Source organism: Myotis myotis, unplaced genomic scaffold, assembly GCF_014108235.1.
Source record: "Myotis myotis isolate mMyoMyo1 unplaced genomic scaffold, mMyoMyo1.p scaffold_m19_p_2, whole genome shotgun sequence".
Lineage (NCBI taxonomy): Eukaryota > Metazoa > Chordata > Mammalia > Chiroptera > Vespertilionidae > Myotis > Myotis myotis.
The window spans coordinates 199855325-199878129 of NW_023416324.1; the positions used below are offsets into that span (position 1 = coordinate 199855325).

The window sequence follows — 22805 nt, forward strand, 5'->3', positions numbered from 1 at the left end:
ACAATGACATGAGTCTCTCTAGTCCTGTGATGCCAACTTTCCATCTTGCTAGGGTTGAAGGAGCTTGGGTTGGGGTGAAGTTGAGGTACCAACTTTGTTCTTCCAAGTGTATGGTAGGGGCTTTGCAGTTGCTACATACAAGGGTTAATTTAGTGTTCATTTGAACACATCAGAAGAGTTCAGGTTAGAATTTCAAAGGATATATACATCCTTGTTACCTTCCAATCTCAATTCTCCTCCCATGACATAAAACATCACTCTTCTTTAAAAGGATCATAAATGTATCCCAAATTAGCAGAACTAAATGCAGAACAACAAACAGCCCATATTTACCACAAGGAATAGGGTTAAAATCTATTCTCCAGTGACAAATCCCAACCCCGAGCAGATTTCAGCCAGGCAGCTAGCAGAGCGCGCGGGGTGAACTGCGCAGGCCATGGTGGGTGCAGAGCTCAGAGCCGGAAAGCAAACAGCTGCTGTAGCCTGATTTGAGTTAAAATAGTGTGAGTGTTTAGTCTGGCGCAGGCTTCAGGGGAGATTGGCAGCTGGGTCAAACAAAGTCCTTCCATTGGCTCTCTTCCCAGGCAGCTTCTGCTAGTATTTAGGTACTAGTGCAGTGTAAGGGCCCTTTTCTCAGGCAAAAACCTAACATCTGACCACACCCTCTTTTGCTTGCTTTTTCCAAAAAAGAAAGAAAGAAAGAAACCTTTTCTTCTTCTTCTTTCCTTACGATATTCTCCAATAGACAACCTCTCCCACTGGTTGTGTGTCAGCAATGTATTTTATCTCGAGAGCTGACGCACCGGGCTCTCAACGTGGTGTGGAAAGCTGCCTGTTACAGTGTTGGATTCATAAAAGGGCCTTTATGGTTCGTGAAAGAATATCTGTGTGCTTAGGCAGGAAACTTTTTGATCTGCAGAAAAGCCAGAAGACTTCTAGGTAAGGCTACCTATCAAATCTACTTTTTGGGGGGAGAAAGTGGGGAGCGAGCATGATTCCTCACAACCTACATGAGTTTGGAGCGTGCGTCTTCACTTTTGTAGAAGTTTAAAAGGTACTGACTGTTGTTTGCGTATTTTGTGTTTGTTTGTTTGTTTAAATCTGAAGAGAATCCTGTAGTCTGCATTTTTGCAATTTTCTTTTCTGCTGTTGAATGCATTGCAGTAGATATAGAGTTTTATTATATAGCAAAATCTTTGTAAACTGCCACAGAAGGAAAGTGTATTTAGAAGGGAAATTGACAAGTTTTAAAGAGTAATTGTACAATCATTTGAGGAGAGAGGAACACTGCATTAGACTAACAAGGGTTTAATTACCAAAAAAAGTTTAATGTTGCTTTGGAAGGAATATTAAGTAAGTTGTCTTTGTCTCTTACTTTTTAATTTTAGTCACTGATTTAGCCTGTTGGGTCACATTTTTTGTTAGTGCTGAAGGCTGCCATGAATCCCTAATGAGGCCCCTTTGCACATGATTTTGGCACTTGGCCAAAATCAACTTCCCAGCGGCAAGCTTTCTTTAAAGAACCTGGAGCAATTTTTTTTTTTTTTTATTAGAAATCATGTCTGAAAACTGCCACAACCAGTTGTGTAGGCATGTCAAAATGACTTTATACAGTAAATATGAAACAAGAATTTTTTTAAAAATGTTCCTGGTACTGTAGCTTTTGTTATTATGAATTCCTGCTTGTGGTCACCTAAAGTACGTCAGAGCAAGAACAACCTTAAAGAAGAAGATTTACTGATTTTTTTGTTTTTCTCAGCAGAACAGAGTAGGGATGGTTATCTCATTGAGATATATACAGTACGAAAGGGTTATTTAAAAACACTTCAGGATAAATAACAGATGAATTCTTAAAACTGTTAATCTCTGTAAGTAATACCCTCTGAACAGTAAGTAATGAAGTTTTCTAGAACTTTTGTTGTGCGAACAATCAAACTTAACATTTTTCATTTGGGATTTTTGTATATTTCAAATATGGTGTTTGGGATTCTAAAAATGTTAATATTTACTATGTAATTATAAAAATGTATTAACACTTTGATGTTATTTCTAACAAATGTTTTAATAGACATGTTTGCTATATTGACGTTTAAATAGTTGTATGTAATTGCTGTTTTGCCAAGAAAAGATGATTTTTCATGAAAGAAATTCTGAAGCTCAAAGGCACTTACGTGTAATTTTAAAGCTCTTAATTTGACTCTAACTGAATTTTGTCATGCAAGCCGATATGTTATTTTATACTTCGGTTTTTTAAGAGTTAAATTCACATGTTGCCATGAAATGCTATAGTAATCAGATATTAACAACCTCAGATTTTATATACCATTTTCAGTAGTACCTTTAGACATTAAAAAATAGAGTGCGGTATATTTAAAAGCAGAAAAATAGGATCTCGGTTACTCTGTTGTTATTTTAAGAAATCTTATTACCACTATTCTAAACACTACCTTGCTTTATATTTTTGTCAATGTTAATCTAGATTGAAACTTTATTTTTTACTTTAAAATAATCATATTTCTCTTTAAAATATTGATGAACACCTGATTTATTCTCTTTTAAGGAAGGATGAATTAAAGCTGTCTTCGTAGGTATATTTACATATATTTCTCACTATGTTTATCTTCCCTCTACTATTATACAAAGTAAAATGTTGCTAACTTGGGTCATAAAGAAATGTGAAAATTAACTTTAAGCAAATTTTAGCATTAGAGAATACATCTTGATTTCCTTCAGATCAATTTAGGTATATATATAATTTATGTGTATACAAAATATTTTTGGTATTGCTGTGAACTGAATTGATACTGTCTATACCTTGCTTGAGTTTGAAATTATCTTATCAGTCAACATTAAAATACATAGATGTTATAAAATGGGAAAAAGCAAATAAATATATATCTGCTCCTTACCAAAATGCACCTGGATAAGTTTTATACATACATCTATGTGAGTGCACAGTTGAATTCTCTTTTAATATACTACTTGGTATTTTTTTAAAAATGAGTTAACGTATAAGGTAGATATTTCAAAATTTGGATAAAAATGGAAACATTTTATCATTTGTTGTTATCAAACAGGTGCAGGAAAAATAAGATAGAGTGTCTTATTCTTGCTTATGAAATTATTTTTGCATTCTATTTTTATTTTAATCTTAGTTTCCATGTGCATATTTTCATCTGTTTTCACTTTTTAAATTATTTTTATCAAATATTTTACTTATTTTAAGGCCGGCTATCTCCCTAAAATACACTAAGAGATGAAATTTTCAACTGAAATTTTTCTTTTTTGGTCAATTAGAGACTATAGCAAAGTAAATGTCAGGACATTTAGAACTTTCAGAGTAAACAGACATGTTAGTTTGTGAGTTCAGAAGAAGCTTAATTGTTCACAATTCCTGACAAATAGTTTTGAGTTGAGGTAGAAACAAGTAAGTATTGAGGATAATGTACATTATACTCTTTACTGAAAAAGGTAAGAAATTTACTTTCTTTTGTTACAGCTATGAATTATAATTGAGTATTTCAATAGTGTAGGCTTTTGGAAGAATTATTAGCTAATTTTCCCTGGGACCATAAATGTAAAGCACTGAAAACATTTTCTTCATTGAGTTGGCATTTTAAAAACAATATTCTGAATAAAATTACTTAAAAAAATCAATATGTTTGTTAAATGTATTCCATTTGTGAGGAATAGCTTGAAGAATTTACTTCATTCATCATATTCCCACCCTTCTGTAAATATTAAAACCTATTCCATTTTACAGTGTGGAAACTTTTTCACTCTTCAGAAAAAGTGGAATTCCTTTGTAGTTGTCAATTTAGATTATGGGCCTTTACCATTTTAAATGTGACAGGGTTTTTGTTTGTTTCAATTATGCAACAGGCACATAAAATGCTTTCTTTTCCCTAATTAAAAGAGACTTTAAATAATTAAGTATCTACTTTAATTTTGTATTGAAAAGAAAGCTTTATAACTGTAGTATTTTATTCACAATTTTAGAAATGTGAGAAATGTTTACAATGGGGCATTTTTGATGAGCGTTTAATCACTGAAATGAAATGCTTTGTTGGAAAGGGTTTAAATTCCAGCAATGAGATAAATGTATGGCCACATTAGATTGAACATAATTATTGAATTTTGGCACAACTTCAGTGACCTCTGCCATAAAAGATTAGCCTGTGTGGGATGATCGTGGATTTGAAGTAACAGAAGTAGATAAGACAAGCATGTGGGACACCAACCTTTGTTGTTGGGAGAAAGTATGTGCTAAAATAAAAGGAGATGCGTTTCATGTAAACTGCTGATAATAGTAATTTTTCATTTCATTAATACAACAAATCTTGAACATTAAAAATTAATTACAATTTGTAATGCATTTGTAAGATGTTTCCCATGGAATTAACTGCAGTGCTTTGTTCTTTTATGAGATAACTGTCATATTTCCAAGCAGCTAACATGTAGCTATAAATTAAATACCGAGTAATTTTTAAGTGTTGTGCTTTGATTTAAATACAATTATTATTGAATAAATGATTAATGTCCTCTGATTTTAAGTCTTTTTCATATTTGATTTGCACTTGTTGCATTCTTTTACTTAATATTGGTTTAATTTTCAAATTATCGTAAAGCAAATATTGCTATTTGATATAGTTTTTAAACATAGTAGGGTTTATTTTATAAGCAATCTGACCTATTGTATATTTAAACAATGGTGATTTATGTCTAGCTGTATATGCTCTCAAAATCAAGATCAGCAAAAGGTCTTCTTTTTCAGTGTCCAAAATTTTTCTAAAAAAAAATTGAGTTATCTCTTGTTTATGTATGTGTTCAGGTATCTGCCTACCTCCTGAGATATCTGGCTTGTGAGCTATAGGCTGGAAAGCATAGTAGCAGGATCTAAGTTTATTTTTATTCTGTATTATTCTAAATAAATAAAAATTTTGAGTTTCCCATTGAAAGCTAGTCTATGTATGAATCAATATAGATGATTATATCAAATTTGATGATTTGGATAATTTAAAGCACTAAATATTCAGCATAAGTTAGTGGTCATTTACATGCTTGTGTAGTTATTATAAATATTTAATTATTATTGGTTTTAAAGATATGCTAGTTTATAGAAAATCTGGAATGCCATTATTTTACTTTAAAAACTATTAATATTTACCAAGTTCATAATTGCCTCCACTTTGCTATCATTGAAATGTTACATAATAGCTCTCTTTAAAAATACCATGAGCCTTACTTTCCTTTTCTCCCATTAACATAAGAGATCAACATGTGTTGGGGAGGAAGTGCTTTAAAATATTTCAAAATTTTGTTCTCCCGTGATGAACAGCTACTTTACTATTTTCTAAGATTCCTGAAGGAGCAAATGCATTTCTTGAAAGTTTATATAAAAGTGAGGCATAGATGGGCTTGCTCTGGACTTCAGTGAAAAAACTAAAATAGAAAATAAGATTGAGATTAATGACATGGTGCATTTTTATAGCAATTAATTGCAACTGGCTATTCATACATAAACAACAGTCTGGAAAGATAGACAACAGCTCTGAGAGGAGCCTTCATTTATTCTTCACTTAAGAACTGCTGAGAAAGTGGTGGCAAAAGATGGTTTGGGACCAGTCTGTATGGTCTATGGTGTTTTAGGCCAATGCTCTCATTTCCATATTTAAACCTTCTAGGCATACTTCAGAGCGCCATACCTAACCTCAGAAAATTTTACAGCTTGCAGCAGAACATACCCATTCTTGTTGCTCACTGGAGGGTATGAGATTGGGGTTTCTTTGGTGAGGAAGTGTTCTCTGTTTAGTGATTTTTTTTAAATCACTCTTTGGGTAGGTCAGCTCAATCAGTTGGCCAAATCATTTTAGTAACCAAGCTTACTCAGCCTTAGCAAGGATAATGAGTTTTCACTCTTCCCTAAACCTGGGAAGAGTTTCCATGAAGAAAGCAGGCAGTTGGGCATGAAAGGTTGAGTTGTTAAAAACTGTAGAACATGAATATTCTACTTGGATTCAAAATAGTATATATCAATATACATGTGTATCCTAAATATTTAAACGATGATAGAATCAAATAGTCCTGGAATTAAACTTGTGGGATTAATTTTATCATCATTCTATTTGAGATGTTATCTGCAAATTACTTTTTAAAAGCATTTCTTTTACAATTTTTGTATTATATTCCTCATGAGGCATAGTGATTTAGATGTCAATTTTCTGCTAGTGGAGCAATTTTTGAAAAATATATGTATATTGCCATTGCTGTTCTGTAGGATTTTAACCTGATCACATGTTCTATACTCTCCATTCCCAGAGTCCATTCATAAATATTCTCTGAAGACTCTTTTTTTTTTTTTTTTTTTTTTTTTTTTTTTTTGTCTAAAGCCAATTTTAGGTACATTTACGTAGCTTGGCATTAGAGAAAATTGATGCACAGAACTTTCCTACTCAAGTGTGACTTAGCTATTTCTAAAACTTTTTCAATTCTCAGGAAATAAAACAATAAGGATATAGAAACAGAGAATGACTTGTAATTTTGGCAGCTGAAACAGAACAATAATTCATTCAGAATATTTGTAGGATGATAACATTTTTCTACTGACATATTTGATGGCAACAAATTTAATTTGGAAATTGCTTTTGTTACTAGATGGTAGTAATTGACTCTAGTAATCTGTACTTCAAAATGCCTGATGTAAGACAAAGACCTGATTTATTGAATGAATAAGTCTTAAATCAAATATAAGCTGTTAGACTTCCTCAAATTTGGAATTTGTTTTCATTTACAATACCCAAATTATTAAATATGATTGTAATAATATTTGCATATTTTTCAGAATTATCCATGTCTACCTATGAAATTTGTTCTATTTTCCAATTTAATAATAGAGGAATATGCAAATTTGCCTGTTACAGCATCACATCATGACCTTATCAGCAGGCTGCATCCCCACCCTCTGCTCAGGCAGTGGCAAGGCCCAGGGTAGGATAGGATACAATAGGAGGGGAAGGAAACTGCACATGGAAGGGGGTGGTGACGGTGGGGAGGGGGCAGAGCAGGTGTGCCCGGCGAGGGGCAGGGTGCAGGAGGTGCAGAGCGAGGAGCCCTGCCCAGAAGTGGGAGGAGGGCAGTGGTGCCATTGGCTGGAAGGACCCCCCGGTCCAGGAAGGAGTGGAGGACGGTCGGAGGCCTTCTGGGAGGAGGCGCTCCTGCTTTGAGGCAGCAGTGCCCAGGCCACATGGGCCTCGGCCACCCTTGATGGGCTGGGCATCCCAGGCAGGGAATGGGAGCAGGATAACAGTGGGGAGTCTGGGAAAGGGGGTGAGCGGCAAACACCGGGCCGAGGCTGAGCCCTGGGCTGGGGGTTAACATCTCCCCACCCCCAATGGAAGCTTTAAGAAGGGAAGGAGGGAAGAACTTTATACAGGAGTCAGTAGAAAGCAGAGTTAAAGAAGGAAAGAGGATGTGTGAGTGAACTGTAGGAGCTATCATGAAAATCAAGTATAATTGTGTACTGGGGACAGATTTTAAATGTAGGAGTCAGAATAGAAAAAAAGATAAATGATAGTGAATAATTAGGCAGGTAGATAGATAGGTATTAAAACAGTGGAAGTAGAGAAGAATGAGAGAGAAAGAGGGAGGGAAGAAAAGTTTTCAAGGGAGCCGGTAGGTAGAGCTTAAAAGGAGAATGGGAAGAAGGAAGAATAGGGGCAGGGAGCAAAGCAGGTCCGAGGGAGGAAGTGAAGAAAAGAATTAAGGTGGGAAGGAAGGAAAAGGGGAGGGAGGGAAGGGGTAAAGATAAAGGAAAGAAGAAATGTGGGGAGGGATGGAGGGTAGGAGAAAGATGGGAAGAAGGATGATGGAACAGAAGTAGGAAATAAGGAGGAAAGGAAAGTTTATAAATGATGAGTCAGTAGGAAAAAGTGTTACATAAAGGAGAGAGAAAATTGTGTGACAGGGAGAAGCCAATAAGGAAGTCAAATACAATTGTGTGTGAAGGGGATAAGATTTTTTAAAAAAAAGTTAATAGGGGCAACTAGGTCAGCACGGGAGGGCAGTTAGGGGTGACCAGAACAGCAGGGAAGGGCAGTTAGGGGGATCAGATTGGCAGGGTAGGGCAGTCAGGGGGATCAGGCAGTCAGGCAGAGTGGTTAGGGCAGGCAGGCAGGTGAGTGGTTAGGAGCCAGAGGTTCCAGATTGCGAGAGGGATGGAGGGATGTTCAACTGCCAGTTTAGGCCCGATCCCTGTTGGACATCCCCCGAGGGCTCCCAGATTGGAGAGGGTGCAGGTCAGGCTGAGGGACCCCCCCCCCGGGGTGCACAAATTTCATGCACAGCGCCTCTAGTTTATATATATAAAAGCCTAAGTGACCAGCCAACCGGCCGACTGTTCGACTGGCTGACCAATAGCTATGATGCACACTGACCACCAGGGGCAGATGCTTAACATAGGGATGGAAACCACAGGCATGGAAACGTGGAACAGACTGATGAATCTCAGAGGGAAACAGGGAGGGGAAAGGGCGGGAAGAGATTAACCAAAGATCTTATATGAATACTAGAGGCCCAGTGCACGGATTTGTGCACTGGTGGGGTCCCTTGTCCTGGCCTGCACCCTCTTGCAACACAGGACCCCTCAGGGGATGTCAGAGAGCCAGTTTCGGCCCATTCCCCACAGGCCAGGCCAAGGGACCCCACCAATGCACGAATCCATGCACCAGGCCTCTAGTCTTATATAAGTATATAACTTATTAGTAATCAAATGTCTTACGGTATCCGTTTCATCTTAAAGCCCACTCAAGATAAAAACTTACAGTAGTCAGTTGCTCAAAATTCTGGATTAATAGCAAGGTAAAATTATGTAACCCAAAATGAAATTATATCTTAAGCACAGGTGTTTATTAGCATTTGTGTGGTCAGATATACAAATTGCATTGCAGATAGAGTTTCTCCTTTCTCACTTGAGAAAAGTGCAATTAAATGTAATTTACAGATGTGCAAATGAACAGCTGCTTTCTTCCAACTAAATATAACAGAAATGAGCTAAATTATAATGTGTTTAAAAGCCACTACCTTTTAATGGTTTTAAAATTGGATTGGAAGCATCATCACTAGGTGTACTAGATAAAGGGAGTTAATAGTTATGCGTACCTGGGACAATTTCTGTTTAGGTGACAGCAGGACCATTAAGGTATTAGAAATTACAACCACACCAAAATTGATAGCAGGTTTGTAAAAGTGGATTTTTAATTGTATAGCTACTCTATGCACTTGTATATGTATATACACACTCACAAGATGGGGTGTGTATGTGTTGTTCCTGTGTTTGTGTGTAAGAGATTTTCATGTTGTCTTTTCCTAATGGTAAGGTAAATATTAAGTGTAAGATATAGATACATTATTATATTGGTAAAAAAATAGGGAATACTGGTACACTACTTCTGTGTATTTGATTATAAGAAATTACCATGAACCTATACTTCTAAAAAATCAGCTTTTTTAAAAAAAATCCATGCATTTTACTTAGAGATACTTATGTATTCAATAATGATAAGTTATAATCATTAATATTTTCCCATTACGTAAAGACCTGTTTTTGACCAAGTTTTCTTGAATATACTTTTCTTTGCAGCTAATAATAGCCAAGTTTTTTGTTGTTTTTTTTAAAAAACTCCTTCAGAAAGGTGTGTTGATGGTTAAAGGAAGAAGTTGAAGATGATGGATTGCATTGGCCAAGGAATTAAAGAGCTTTTACCCTGTGTAAGCTCAGAGATTTATTATAATCAATCCATTAGTATTTCAACAAGAATTTGCTTTTCCAAGAGTATTACTAAAAAATTCCAAAAATTTGACCCTGGAAGTAATTTAAAAAATGACTCATTGGTTATGAGTATGTTGCTAGAACCCTTCATTTATCCTACCTACAACATATTTTCAAGGGATTGACTCCTTCCCTTGAGTGTTATACATGACCAGTCATTGGCACAATGGTTCGGAGCCTGTGAAGAGTGCTTCATATATCTCATCTCAATCCTTTAAATTACCATCAAAGGTGGTGATAATTATCCCCATTGTACATATGGAAGGCTCAGTGTGCTTAAGTAATTTTCCCAGAGTTCTAGGGCTAAGCGTGTTGATGTCATTAGCCCATGTTGTTATCTGTTATGCTACATATTTAATAGTCTTGAACTTGAGAGTACAAAGAATGTTAAATACAACCCTCTGACTTAAATGCTCTTTTGTTTTACTAACAATTGAAGAAACAGAATGCTAAAAATATTAAAGTCAGCCACCAATGCATAGCAGTGGGAGATACAACTCTTTTTTATAATAGGTACTTTTAATATTTGAGATGCGTACTTTTAATAAGCTCTAAGTTGAGCAATAGCCAGTGACTAATAAAACAGTTTTGGTCGTAAGTAAGCAGTTTCCCCCAGAAAAAAAATGATAACATATGAACAATTGCATTTCTAACGTGAGAGCTGAGGAATAACATGTAGGGGAAAAAACATCTGTCAGTCAGGAAATTTCACAAGCTTTTTTGTGAATACATACATTATTATAACCAAAAAGGTGCAAGAATTAGAGAAGCACGGTGATTTTTCACTGTGGCCACTGATAACCATTCAGTGCTCCCAAACAGTCCTATGTTGTGGCATTCGACAGAAGCAAGTAACTCAGAATCCTCCTCAAAGTGCTTCCCTGTTCAGAAGTAGGTGCTTCACACTAGATGAGGGTGTCTCTTTACTTTAAAATTCACAATTTGGCCCTAACTGGTTTGGCTCAGTTAACAGAGCATTTGCCTGCGGACTGAAGCGTCCTAGGTTTGATTCCGGTCAAGGGCATGTACCGTGTTTGTAGACACATCCCCAGTAGGAAGTGTGCAGGAGACAGCTGAATTGATGTTTCTAACTCTCTATCCCTCTCCCTCTCTCTCCTCCCTGTAAAGAATAAATAAAATATATTTTTTTAAAAATTCAAAATTAGTTAATAGCATATGCTTATGTAAGAAAAAGTTAAAATATATTATAGACCAATTGTTGGTAACTATTTTAAAATTTAGATTTTGAACATCTGTTGGTAGCACTAAGACTTTAAATAAATGAGGATCTATGCATAAAAATATATTTTATAATTTTTTAAATTTCAATTAAGTTGTATGTAATGCTGAATATTATGATTCAAAATATCTTAAACACTGAAAAACCTTATTCAAAATCCTTTTCAACACTCAGATATTTGATTAATTGGCTTTTAGAGCTATGATCATTGAATGTTATTTCTTTAACTCTTATATTTATGCATAATAAAATGATGACGTGGGGAAATGACCTTTTTGCTCATGGTAGTAACACTAGTGCCTGGAGAGATGGCTTTGAATACAGATTTTCCTTCCAATCTTGTATCCCTTTATTTGCTTGATTCTTATGCATACAGCTGTGTGAACATTTGTCCATATGAGTGCATGTATGTAACCATATGCATACACACATGTAATAATATAACAGTATAGAATATAGAAATTCCCAGTACCCCAGAAGACTGTCTAATACCCTATTGATATCTATCACCAACAATTGTGTTACCAGATTTTTATTTCATAAAAGTAGAATCATACAACATGTTTGCACTTTTGTCTTGCTTATGATACTCAACATTTTCTGCACATGATTTCCCCAAGTTGCATATATCAGTAAGTTGTTCTTTTCTATTGCTATGTGATATATGTGGTATGTCTTTATATTAAGATAGCACAATTTATTTACCCATTCTATATTTTTAGGTTGTTTCCAGGTCTCTTTTTTATATATTTTAAAAATGTAAATCTGATGCCAAAAGGGATAGTAGAACAAAACAACATTAAATTATTTAAATATGACTAACCACCTCACCTATTGAGTTATTTGTGGAGTTGAGTGCATCCCCCAAGTGCTAATGAATGTATTTATTACATGGTGTATATTGATAGTCTTGGATTATCATCTGGGTATTACTTATACTTGCTAATAAGCAACTGCTTTATTTTTTTTTCATCACAAAACTTTTAAATTTTCATTAAACTCCTCCAGCAAGATAACATTATTTTTAATTTCTTTATTGATTAAGGTATTACATATGTGTCCTCATTCCCCCTTTACCACCGCCCCCCCGACCTCCCCACTCATGCCCTTACAACCCTGTTGCCTGTGTGCATTGGTTAGGCTTATATGCATGCATACAAGTCCTTTGGTTGATCTCTCCCCTTTACCCACACTCTCCCCTACCTTCCCTCTGAAGTTTGATGGTCTGATTGATGCTTCTCTTTCTCTGGATCTGTTTTTGTTCATCGGTTTATGTTGTTCATTATATTCCACAAATGAGTGAGATCATGTGATATTTATCTTTCTCTGACTGACTTATTTCACTTAGAATAATGATCTCCAGTTCCATCCATGCTGTTGCAAATGGTAAGAATTCCTTCTTTTTACCACAGCGAAGTATTCCATTGTGTAGATGTACCACAGGTTTTTAATCCACTCATCTGCCGATGGGCACTTAGGCTGTTTCCAAATCTTAACTATGGTGAATTGTGCTGATATGAACATAGGGGTGCATATATCCTTTCTAATTGGTGTTTCTAGATCCTTGGGATATATTCCTAGAAGTGGCAACTGCTTTAAATAAAATAAATACTGTTAATATGCTAAGTAGTTTAAGTGCTCTGTCACATATACACATATTAATTCTGGAAGGAAGAGTACAGCACACTCTTCCACCCCAAAAACTGAAATAATTAATACCCTATAGCTAGTAAAGACTGAGCTATGACCTGTACTGGGATTTATTTTCTGCTTTAAATCTGTCTTTTATTACAACAAACTACATCTCTAGAAAGGATGAAAGCCCATATAAGAGTTCTTGGGTGAAAAGTGACTTAGTACCATTTTCTAAAATATTTTTTAAAGAAAACAGATCATTTTATATTTATTGCACTAGGAAATTCCCTTATAATCTGGACATGTATCAATAATAAATAATAAGGAATTTGTTTTTAAAGGTTTCCTTGGGTTTATCATTTGAAACCATTGTAGACCCTAAACACAGTAATACCCCTTCCTATTATTATTTGTGTTTGAATAACTCGTTCAAATTTGGTCAAGGTCAATGATGCTTGTTATTATTTTTGACAGCTGTACAATGCCCGATAATGATTCCATTTCTGACACCAGCTGGCAATAAGGTTCCCTCTCAGATGAATTCATACATGGCCTGTTCACAATTCAAACATGTAATGGACACTACAAATTCCCACTGCTGTGCTTCTGCTTAATTAGATGTATTTGCATCTAACAGGAAGAGCAAGACAAGTTTCTACGATGCTTCACAACCCCCCCCCCCATAATTTAATCCTAGGTATTAAATACATTTTTAAAGATGTGCAATGCCTGAAGGCCTCCAGGCATAAGTGAACTCATATGGATGTTTGAAAAATACCAGTTTGTCATTCTGGCATGCTGTATGTCTTTGTGAAAAATATGGTTGACATCCAAGGGCTGTCCTCTTTAACTCAGGATGCCACCTTGCAGCAATTGGCCTTTACTTGACCCGTGAAAATGGATGGAGTTATTTTGATCTCACTATGGAGAAGGTCAGGTTCACACTTGGAGTTGAGAGCAGCAGAAGGAATCATCTTAGAGGAAGAAGCTGATTTTAAATAGCAAATGTTTATTTACATTGAGTTCATCAGAAATAGGTAGAGGCCAGGAAGGAAACAAAGGCAGAATTACTTCAGGATATTTTTAAAGTGCCTCCACTTAGGTATCTTTGTCTAAATATGTTAACTTTACAGTCATTTCCTCATGAAGGATGCACTGAAATTTTCACTAGAATCACTTTTTTTTTTTACTTCTCAGTTAACACCTATTTTCTTGCTGTAATATTTAAGCAGTTTTATCTTAAAGATCTCAAAGTACTTAGTTTCTATCGGTCCTTATTTCTCTTTTTTTTTTTTTTTTGCAATTCTGTTTGTTTTCTTTAATAAAGCTGCTATTAATTGTGAAGGGATAAAGTACAACATTTCTAACCAATGATAGCATGTACTAAATGCACACAATGTACTGTCAATAATAGCGGTTTCTCTGTAATCATAGTTATAAGTATAATTTATCAATAATTTTTCTTTTGAAGGCAGGGGATAGAGCTATTAGTTCCTTAATGTTTCCTTGTCTTGTTTAGAATATATGTTAGCTTATACAAAACTAAATGGCAATTCTGGCCAATATGAGCCACAGTGACTCCCAACCCCACTAAGAAAAGTGCCATGTGTGGAAGTTTGTTCTTCTGCCCTGTCAGAACTATTTATTCCTTACTCATTGTAGGTCCTAGTGCCCCCTGATAGAAAATTATAGTCTGTCCTGATGCATGACTAATTTGTCATTTGAGTTGTGTTAAAACATTAAATAAAATTCAAGCCATAAGAGATTAAAGGAATATAGCTTATACCATTCTCTATTCTTTTGATTACAAAATAATATTTTTAAAAATGTTTCAAAATTAGCTGATATACCTTTTTCTTTTAAAAAATATATTCTTATTGATTTCAGAGAGGAAAGGAGAGCCTAGATAGAAACATCGATGATGAGAGAGAATCACTGATCAGCTGCCTCCTGCACGCCCCACACTGAGGATGGAGCCTGCAACCCCAGTATGTGCCCCTGATGTGGAATGAAACCTTGACTTCCTGGTTCATAGGTTGATGCACAACCACTGAGCCATGCTGGCAGGGCCTAACAAATATACCTTTTATCCTATGTTGTTCTTCTAGTCTCTGATGGGAGTTAGCTATTAGATAAGTGATTCAAGAAAGGAAAAGATGCAGAAAGGTCATGGTATATCTATAAACCTACCTATAGTAATACCTACCTTCTTTCTGGAATAATAAAAATCAGTCTGCAATTAGTCAGCTAACTACCTTCCATTAATGAATTCACATTTTGTACCCTTATTAAGAGCACATTTGTGAGTATTTCTGTCCTAATGAAAAGTAGGTTAACCAGCTGGGAGTGTGTTTGTTTGTTTGTTTGTTTAGTGTGAGTTTATTTTGTGTCTTATTTAAATGGAAAAAAAAATCACATTCAAGCTAGCAAAAATATCTTTGAACAACTTTTTATGATAAAGACACTTCTTAAATCCCATATGAGCCTGTTGGAAAGGTAACTGAATTCAGTATACCACTAATTGATATTCTGTGTGAAAGCTACCCTCAGAATACATCTGGTACGTATTCCTATTTCTGTTGGAGAATAAGAACTGACATAATAATAGATGCTCAACAAATATATGTTGAATGAATAAATGAATTAATGATCCTAATAAGTTAAATATTTATATCACTAACTGGGTTTTTCCTTCTCAACATGGCTCATTTTCTTAAATACTGAAAGACACTTTGGCACTCTTATCTTTCAAAGATTTAGTTATTTTGCAAAGGAATAGATTTGGTTAAAACTAAAGTATTTGGAGAAATCACTTCGACTCTCATTTTGTAATATTATCTGCCAAAGAAATTGACAATTTCTGAGGATCGATGTGTGTGGGAACTTGTAATGACTATGTCTATATCTAGTCCAGGAAAGAGTGGGGTTTGTACCAAGGATTTAATAATTTAGTTTATACTGCAATTTAAAAACCAATTAGTAACTGAGATATAAAAAACACACCCAGTCTACTTTAGGCTCCTTGTATCAGATCATAGTTAATGCAAATTATTTTGTTTTTCAAAGGTAATTTTGTAGTATAAATGTAGTTATTTCTTGGGGCATTTTTGGACATTGTACATGCAAATTATATATTCCTAAAAAGGAGAACTTGTATTTTTGTCATTTATGAAGTTGAATGAATATACATGTGAATCTTTTACATTCAATTACTAGAGGCCCAGTGCATAAAATTCATGCACAGGTAGGGTCCCTAGCAGCTGCTGGCTGCTGGCTGCTGGCCTCCCTTCCCCCAGCTGCCATGTTCTGCACTGCCCCCTGGTGGTTAGAGCATGTCTAACTCCTGGTCGGTGGAACTCCCACCTGTGTGGACAATTTGCATTATCACTTTTTATTATATAGGATTAAGAAATGTTGTTTAAACGGGATGCATACAAAAATATGATAATTCATAATGAACTGGTATATCACCTATGTTGTAACACCTTTTAATTAGTGTAGTAAATTGAGCAAATTTCAATCCCTAGAAATATTTTTCCTCTTGATTTAATAACTTCTAAATCCTTCAGTTCATAAGTATCATGATTTCCATTCATGGATGCTGCCTGTGGCTCTCCATATGCCAACTTATCACCAGGAAATTTCTTAACTAATCACCAGGAAGATTTAATCAAAATCAATTAGTTCAGTTACCAGCAAATATACACTTATGGGTATGGGAGAAGCCGAGTGTATATTAATTGAATTATTTCACTTTATAGTACTAATACAGACTTAAAATTCATGACCTTTCCACTCTCCAAAAAAAGAAATAAATTGACAATAGTTGGAGCAAACAGATCTTAAAAACAAAAATCTTTTAAAAAGTAATATTAGCAGCTACTGCTCCTATACTTCTCTAAGGCTACTGGGCTTTTCCTCCATTATTAGAGTGTTGCTGAAAGAAAAGGGACTGAGTCAGATTGCCCTAATTCAATCCCACCTCTGCCACTTACTAGTTATCAAATTCTGGAATAATTACTTTGCTTGCCTTTCTTTTTTCATCAGTAAATCGGTGGTAATAACAGAACTGATTTAATAATAGTTGTTAAATTAAAAAGTTAGTAACACCTCTTCCAATTAAATGAAGATGCATTGAAGTTCATCTGGACGTGGGAGTGAATGTGAATAAAATGGCAAAGGAAGCATTTTTTGAGGATGTTACTCTTAATTTAAAGTCATTAGAACATGCTTCCAAGTTTCCAATGTCTTGCCACAATGGAGGTCAAAACAGAGAACAAAGTGGCAAGTTTCTGAGAATATTTGAAAATAGAGAATGTGTTCTGCTTCATTTTTTAATCAATATTAACTGGATGGTATGCGAGTCTTATCTTTCACTTATATTTTCTTTTGAAACATTTCTTCAAGGAACCATAAGCACATTAATTAAACCAGGGTAAAACTTCAAAGGGCACACTTCACTTTTCATGCTGTAAATTCGTATAAGAAAGAGCAATTAATTTAAAATCCAAGTTTCAAATATTCCCAGCTTTTCATTGGGAGATGATGAAATAAACAATCTCAACTCTCCCATTTCTTTCTGTCATCAATGGTGGCTTTCTCTTGGCTTTCTTCTCTGAAGTGGTTATTTTGATTACCATCAAAAGGCTGAATGGTGTTCATAATTATCTTATATCTCCTTGTGATGCTAATTCTATTGTCTAGTAAATTAAGGGAGAACACCAGATGAAACCTGGCACGATTGTTAAAGTTTGGAGAGGAAATCAGTGTTTAGCTTAATTATTGTCTTTTTGTACAGGTCTGAATATTTACATTTCAAACAACCGTTGAGCTTAATTCAGATGTTTAGACATGAGTTCCAAGAGAAGTTTACAGATTTTTTTATTAAGATATATTAGTGTCAGTGTATCTTGCCCTGCTTAAAATACCTTTTTATACTTATGTTTTGGTCTATTTAACTTTTTCAAATTTAATAAGTTTCCAGTGTGGAAAATCTTACTGCTTCTAACATAATTTCTTTTTACCAGGTCCAACAAGCCCGTTTAAAGAGCAGAAGAGATGTTCTTTAGATGAGGAGCTGTAATGAGGAGCACAGTAGTTTATCTATGCTCATTCTAAACCTCCGAATTTTTTCCATTGTGGGATCTCTTGCATTGCAGATATGCAAAGCATCAATTAGTCTATTCTCAGTTTTCACAAAAATATTAGCCCCGATGGTGTGATATTGTTTTTTTTTTTTTTTTTTTTTTTTTTCATTCAAGATCTAACTGGAGACATAAATCAGAAACAAATTAACTGAGAGGAAAGTTTAAAGGCAAAGAAAAATAATGATGCTTTGGGAAAGGAAATGATTTGGTGGTGGAGGGATAGATTAGATTAATGCAGCCAGGTTTCAGAGACTAGAGGTTCGAAGTACAACAAAGGATGCCCAGAATTCTTGAGGGCAGTAAAACTAACAAACATATAGCGGAGGGCCTTGCACCGAGTCTGGGTGTTGCTTGATTTTTAAAATAAATGGATGATGTAATATAGTCTTTTGATCCAGTGGTTTCTCAGGACATCTGTATGCTATCTTTCCATCGAATGTAATAAGGAATCAAAATAATCTGTCACAACCTACTGCCACTTCATTCTTATAACAGCTCTCTAACTATGTCTCATCAGGAAATTAACGTTCTATTCACACAGGTTTAAGGTTATTCCCCAAACAGACTTCCACTGTGCTAGTTCATCCTGCGTGCTGCAGCAGTTTTCCAACTGATCTTTAAATTTTTATCCCCTCAGTTGGGTTATATACTCTTTCCTTCTTGCCTGAACTTTCTTTCAAACATTAAGATCAGAGCCTGGCCGGCATGGCTCAGTGGTTGAACATCGACCTAGGAGGAACTCGGTATCCACTGAGCCAAACCGGCTAGGGCTGGCCTTTCGCTTCTGGTTCCCTGCAAGGTTAAGGCTTCTCTTATGGGATAAATCTGGGGTTTGTGGTTTGTGTTGTAGTTGTTTGTTTTGGGGTTTGGTTTTGTTTTCTTGGTATCACGGACAAAGAACAAGCAAGCAAGAAAGAGAGCAATGATAAGTTGAAGTCCTCAAACTTTTTAAACAGAAGGCCAGTTCACTGTCCCTCAGACCATTGGAGGGCCAGACTATAGTTTAAAAAAAAACTATGAACAAATTCCTATGCACACTGCACATATCTTATTTTGAAGTAAAAAAACAAAACGGGAACAGATACAATATTTGTATTTGCATGTGGCCCGCGGGCCGTAGTTTGAGGACCCCTGAGTTAGATAATCGACACATTCTTCAGCCCTTTCCATTGGAGCTTAGTGTTGAAGGCCTTTGTCACTGTTCTTTAGCATATGATTCAGTTGGCATGAAACTCTCACTGGATTTTCATAGTTCTATATATTTGCACATACTATTCTACATCATGAAAAATCATTCCCTCTGTGCTACTGAAAAATGTCTGCTGGGTCTCCATTACTCTGACATGTCCTTTGAAAAATCTTCCCTTACTCCCCAAGGCAAAGTTGATTGTTCCTCTCTGGAATGGTACATCTCTCTCTCACAATGCTTTTCACATTGACTTACAAATATTCATTTACATACATGTCTGCTCTCAGGCTAAAGTGTCAGCTCCTTACAGTGAGTGGAGACTATTTCTTATTCATTTCTGTATTCCCACCACCTTCTATTATGCCTTTCATAGTTGGCATTCTCTGAAAGGCCGATTGATATTTTGAAGCTTTAGTCCAGTCTTTTTGAACAATAATATATTTACAATAAAATGATATATGATCCCAAATAGTAGTTTAGACTCTTTGTTGTCTAGTTTTCCCCAAAAAGTAAATAGTAAAGAAAAAAGGACACCAAATTTAAGAATAATATAAGATTTCTTTGAAAATTTTTAATTTTAATATTGAATAAAATATCAAGAATAATATGAATATAATTTTAAAAATTATAAGATTATGCATAATTTTCCCACACTGTTTCTCAGTTTTTCCTAGACAATAGAATTTTAAAGTAAAAAAAAACATTAGTGTGGTTTTAGATTAATAACATAACTAGGTTTATTTGTTACTTTTATAAGTAACCTTATAGTTGGGTTATTTTGATTTTTAATTTTTATTTTTATTAATCTTAGGGGGATTGTGAAAATCTGTATCATTCTACTAAGGGAAACTATTTTTTAAAAAGTTGCCCTACCCGATTGGCTCAGTGGATAGAGCTTTAGCCTGCGGACCAAGGGGTCCTGGGTTCAATTCCAGTCAAGGGCACCAGGCCCTGGTCAGGGCTCATGCAGGAAGCAACAAATCAATGTGTTTCTCTCACATTGATGTTTCTCTCTGTCTTTCCCTCTATCTTCCAGTCTCCCTAAAAATCAATGGAAAAAATATCCTTGAGCAAGGATTAACAAAAAATAAACAAAAAAAGTTATTGCTCCCTCTACATCCTTAATACCGGATTCATATTTCCCCCTCATTCTCTCTTGTCTCTCCCAGCCCCTGTATGTAGCCACTTTCATTAGCTTCTGGTTTACCCTTTCTGTATTTTTTTTTTCCGCTAATGAGCAGATACATTTTTACTTCCTCATATCCCCTTGTTTTTGACAAGAAAGGTAACTACTATAGATATTCTTAACAGTTTGCCTTCTTCATTTAACAAAATTTCCTGGAATCCACACTAACTCAGTCTTCATAGTGAAATTCCTTATTCTTTTTTCACACCTATATGTAGTAGTAGTCTGTTTTGTTGCTATAAGACTAGGGTTACTGTTAAAGTGTAGGATTACGGTTAAATGTAGGCCTTTGAGCTAAGGCTAGAGCTAGGGACAGCTTAGACTTAGGGTTAACGTTTGTGTAGGGTGAGGGCTAGGACTAGTATTATGTTTAGGATTAGGGTACAGCTTAGTGTTATGATGTATCAATAGCTTTCCTATATGAACATTAGGTTACTTCCAATATTTTACCACTAAAATCACTACTGTGACGGATAACCATGTGCATATGTATTTTTTAATTGTTTAGGATATTTTTTGTTTTGTTTTGCTTTAAATTAATCATTATTGTTGAAAGTATTACAGATGCCCCCTTTGTTTTTGTTTTTTCCCATTGACCCCTCCCCGCCACCCCATATCCAGCCCTCCTAAGCCTTCACCACACCACTGTCTGTGTCCATGGGCTATGCATATATTCATATAAATTCTCTGGTTAATCTCTCCCCCTGACCCTCCCACCCCCGCCTTCCCTCTGAAATTCATCAGTGTGTTCCCTGGTTCTATGTCTCTGGATCTATTTTGTTCATCAGTTTATTTTGTTCATTAGATTCCACATATGAGTGAGATCATGTGATACAGATTCTCTGACTGGCTTATTGTGCTTAGCATAATACTCAAGGTACTATCAGGGTGGAGTTCTAGAAGTTGGATTGCTGCATTTAGAGGTAATTGAATATGTAGTTTTAGTAAGCATTGCCCAAGTTATTTCCAGAAGAGTTGAACCAATCTTTATTCCAACCAGTAGTAAATGGGAGGACCTATTTCCCTATAGCCCCATAAACAAAATATGATATTAATATTTGCCAGTGTGAAAGTTAAATGGTTTCTTGGTGTTTTATTTTGCATTTCACTGATTATGACGGGATTAGAATATTTTCATATATTTGGAGAGTTACTTTTATATTTTTTTGTGAAAATTGTCAGTGCAAGTATTTTTCAAATCTTTGTTTTAGGAAGTATATTTTTTCCCCCTCAATCTTTAAGAGTTATTGATGTATTGTGGCTATTAGTCCTTTTTTGGTATCTGTTGTGAATATTTTCTCCCAGTTTTTCAGTAGTCTCCTGCAGAGTTTTAGATGTTTTGAAACGTACTCAAGTATATCAATCTTCTCTTTTATTGCTTTTGGATTTGGATTCATATTTAGAAAGCCTTTTTCTAATACACAAAGTGGTATTCATGCGTTCTTCTAGGTACTTATGATGTGATTTCATTTTAACCTTTAGATTCTGAATTCATTTGGAGTTTATTTTGTTGAATATGATGAAATATGCACCTATTTTTTTTTTCAAATAGCTACTTAGTTTTTCCAGCACCATTTATTAAGAGGCGATCTTTACTGCAATTATTTGAGATGGTACTTTTAACATGTGCCAAATTTCAGACTATTTTGGACAAGTACTCCATTTTCTGGATTATTTGTATGCTTATGTGACAGTACTACACATTTTAACTGTAGAGGCTTTATGGTATATTTTAATGTCTGATAGAGCTAGCCTCAATTGTAGATTTTCTTTTTTCGTGTTTTTCTGGCTATTCTTTTATGTTTTGTTTTAAAATGAACTTTAGTATCAAAATGCCTAACCCCATAAAATAGCTTGCTGGTATTTCTATTGGGATCTCATTAGGTTGACAAATTAACTTAGGGAGAGCCCACATCTTTATAATGTTCAGTTGTCTTAGTCAAGAATATAATGTGTTTCTTTTTATTCAAGCCTACTTTTATGACTTGGAGAATTTTTAAATATTTTAAATGTACTATATTTCTCATTTAATTAATTCCTAAGTATTTAATCTTCCTTATTGTAATTGTTAATAGGTTTTCGGCATCATTGTCTTAATTTATTGGTATATTAAGACTCTTCGTTTTTTCATATTAATGTTACATAACGCTACTTGCCGAATTATTTATTTGTTTGAGTTAGCTTTATTATTGACTCTCTCAGGTTCTTTTCTGCTATACTATCATATCATCTGCAAAAGAGATAGTTTCACTTCTTTTACTGTTCTTATACCACTAATTAATTGTATTGGCTAATATCTCAAGTTCATTGTTAAATATGGTATAAATAGTGGGTATAATTAACTTTTCCCCAATTTTAGTGGAGATGCTTTTAATGTTTTCTCATTAAATAAGATATTTAATATTGGCTTCTGGAATATATATATATATATATATATATATATATATATGAAATCATAATTTTTCTCCTAAGATCTATGATAGTATGATAGTAATATATTTCTAAATATTGAAGTGATTTCCCAATCCTGGAATAAAGCCTATTTGGTTATGTCCCAGTGTTTTCTTATCATGATAATGGAT

At 34.9% G+C, this 22805-nt stretch overlaps 1 long non-coding RNA gene across 1 annotated transcript in view; it reads left to right on the forward strand.

Moving 5' to 3' along the window:
• Positions 1 to 242: 242 nt before the first annotated feature.
• LOC118676054 overlaps positions 243 to 22805 on the forward strand; it is a 111528-nt gene continuing 88965 nt past the window's right edge. The window contains exon 1 of the long non-coding RNA XR_004974023.1: positions 243 to 939. This is a non-coding gene — a long non-coding RNA (uncharacterized LOC118676054). The remainder of the gene's footprint in view (positions 940 to 22805) is intronic.